Source organism: Aulonocara sp. 'chitande type north' Nkhata Bay, linkage group LG23, assembly GCF_057382095.1.
Source record: "Aulonocara sp. 'chitande type north' Nkhata Bay isolate Kocher_YH1m ecotype deep benthic linkage group LG23, A_spYH_male_GT1.1, whole genome shotgun sequence".
Classification (NCBI taxonomy): Eukaryota; Metazoa; Chordata; class Actinopteri; order Cichliformes; family Cichlidae; genus Aulonocara; species Aulonocara sp. 'chitande type north' Nkhata Bay.
This window is the reverse complement of record NC_141365.1, coordinates 29,225,589-29,228,970: the sequence shown is the minus strand read 5'-3', so window position 1 is coordinate 29,228,970 and position 3,382 is coordinate 29,225,589.

Genomic DNA, 3,382 nt, shown 5'->3' with positions numbered 1-3,382 from the left:
CTTAGGTGTTTTGCCTCCATTGTCTGTCTTCCTTCCTTCCTTCCTTCCTTCCTTCCTTCGCACCCACTTATCGTGGAGATGTTGCTGCAATCAGGCTACTCGACTCAGCTACAGTGACTTTTGTGGGAGGTGAATGAATTCTTCTGCAAGACATTTCTGGCTCGAGTCCCTACAAGAGGACCTGGGTGCTGTGGTGGAAAAGCAGCTAGTGATTGAAAACTTGTAAATGAAAATGCTATTCTACAAGGTAAAGTTTTCCAAATTTGAGTGTGTATATATATATATATTTTTTTTAATGAAATTTTTAATTAAAATGCAATAATCCAGTTCTCTTATTTAAAATAAAATCATATGGGCTTCCTGTGTGCAAATATAAATAGAAAATTTTATGTTTTTTATAAGTTATATCACACTGTACAGTCTAAAGTACTGAAATGGTAATTTATTTATTTTTTATTAAATTTGAAAATTTAAAAAATAATTATATTTAAGTCCCAATGAAAAGCCTGAATCTCATGCTTTTTGTAACGTGTTGATGGGTCAGCCACAGTCAAGCATTCACACGCTGTGCATCACTGGCAAAAGTTACGTCTGTTGCATACTAGCTCTCATGATTGCTTCTGCAACTTTATCATCTTGTGAGATGGGGTGTAAAATTTTGTGAAGAATTCATGATTAATAAAAAAAAGCTCTCCTGTTACAGGCACCACAGGCTGCTAAAATGTAAACTTCTTTTCTTTTTGCTAAACTTGGCAACGTATTTATTTTCACATACATGTGAATGTTAAAAGTAACCCAGCAAAAATTTGGATACTGTATTGGAATAATAATAACGATAGTCATGTTCCACATCAAATATATAACATTTCATTGAATATACATTTTAGTTGTATTTTTTTAAAATCAGTTTTAAATTGCACATATAATTTAGTAAAACAAAATGCGTGTCATTTTCAGCCTTTTCCTTAAACTGGAATTTATCCGTATGCCTGCTGTTGCATCTTTTTTTTTTTCCTTTTGTACAAAGTGGTCAACTTCACACATAATGAGATGAAAAATATAGAGGAGCAACCCTGCATATATATACTCAAAATGATATTTTAATATAATAAAAAATATATTCTCAGTAATTGCAATATTTATATTTTATTTAAAAATTTGTAACAAAAAATCTGAACACAAGAAAAAAATGACAATCCTACAGAACTGATTGTAAAATACTGTCACTTGTATGTACAATCTCAAATAACCATATACATGTTTGAGATTTTTTTAACTTGAAATTGCAACTCACAATCTTACATCCTCCACTGTCAAACAGGTAACTGTCAAGTTGTCCTCACAGAGAAAAATAAGGAATTACAAACACAAAACAAGGAAAAGTACATTTTAAGGAGTGATTTGAAAGTAGATGGTGGGTTTAGGTCCTCTGCTAACTGTGGGAAAATTTTGGAGGTTCTCAGTAAATTTGTATTGTAGGTGGAATCAAGTCCATGCTCATAATAAAAGATTTCTTTCTATATAGTGCTGTGCAAAAGTCTTGACCCACCCTTCATTGTTTGTATTTTGATTTAAGTTTTTGTTGTATGTTGCTCAGAAAATGGTGCAGTGATTTAATAAAACATGTAAACATACAAGAGCAAAAACAATTCATCCAATTTTAACAAGCTTGAAAATCAATATTTGTGTTTTTGGCATTATTTTCATGCTAAAGAAGGAAACCGTCACCAATCAGATATTTTTAAATGGTATTACACGGGTGATCAAAATCTAATGGTGCTTGTCTGGTTCCTCTCTCCTGACCTCCCCTGTTCATACTGTACATATCTCTCCATCAGACCAGAGTTTCAATCCAGTTCTTATGTAATTTGGCATACTTCAGCCTTTTATCCCTGTTTCTCCTCCTTAAGAACAGTTGGGTTCTTTGCTAAGTTGTCTGTTATGTGTAAACATGACACTGGCTCATTTATTGAGCTAGGTGCCTTTTTTATGCCTGAATGATTCTTAGTGTTAAGGGGCTTAAACAAACAAACAAAAAGATTCCTCTGAAAATGTTCAGATACAAGGACTGGACTAAAAAGAACAGAAAAGCTTTTATTTTTAAGCCAAATGTTCTTCAAGGAGCCAGAAGAACTATACCTCAAGACTACTACAAAAAATAAATAAATAATCAAAATATTTGTACACAATACTGTCTCACTGTGTTTAATCCAGTGTAATGAGTGTGGTGCATTTGATCCTTTGATTTTGGTAAAGTTACTGAGTTTTAAATGAGCTGGATGCCGGAGGTGAAATTTTCAACAGTCCAAACACGATGAGAAGAAGGCATGTTCTGTTTGCGATGGAAAATATTTTAATGTGCAACATTTCTTAGTTGGAGACCTTGGTCATCACACCCAGGGTACAGGTGGAATTCCTTGTGATCGAGGACAGATTCTCCTTTCAAGTTTAATGAAAGGACCTCAACTTTGGAAACTGATTGGTTAAGGAAGTAATTAACATCATATAGACAAGCAATAATATTGAACGAGGGGAACGTATAGTGGTGTATCATCTGTATAACAGCGGATGATAATCTGTACTTGCAGATTATCTGATCCAAGGGAAGTAGATGGAGAATAATAACAATGTGATAGACTTTAAAAAATTAATAATTATGGTTCATACTTGTGGATGTGTCTAATGAGGTATTTTGTTTTAGGTACTTCATTGTCAAGTATAAAAATATATACTTTTGTACTTTCACTTAAGCAAATTGGAGTCTAAACTGTCTTTTTTCAGTACTTCTTAAACAGTTACTCACTATAACTGTTTTTGTAGGAAAGGTCATAGTTGGAAGGTATTTTGAGAAGATTTTCACTTTTAATAACAGATGTTCCTTTTTTACAGGTCAAAAAGAGCTTGTTGCATGTCAAGGGTGGCTCAATAAATCCCACTGGCATCACTGCTCTTTTTTTTCTGCTGGAAGGGGGAAAATCCATCCGTCGTATCCAGATCCTTAAACAATAATCTCAGTGTTTTGGGTACAATGAGATGCCTTAGACCTGTTTTCATGTGGAGGGAGGGGAGATCTTGTTGATTTTCAGTAGGAATTGGATTACCAATCAGGAGATTATATTCACTCCTGCCAGATTTTTTTCTTCCCCCAGCTGGTGAGGAAGATTATCTGATTCTTTAATTACTCTTTTAGGTCTTTTTCAGCCTTAAAACCTGCTACCTCTGTGTCCTTTGTTGACTTTCCCGATGGTTTATTGTAGAAAAAGTGCAATGTAACATTCATAAACTCTCTCGTTTCTCTTGAAGTAACTGCTTCTCCCTTTTCTTTCAGCCCTCCTCCGTGTGTGTTGATAGAAGCTGAAAAAGTTAAGAAGATTTGGCAGCT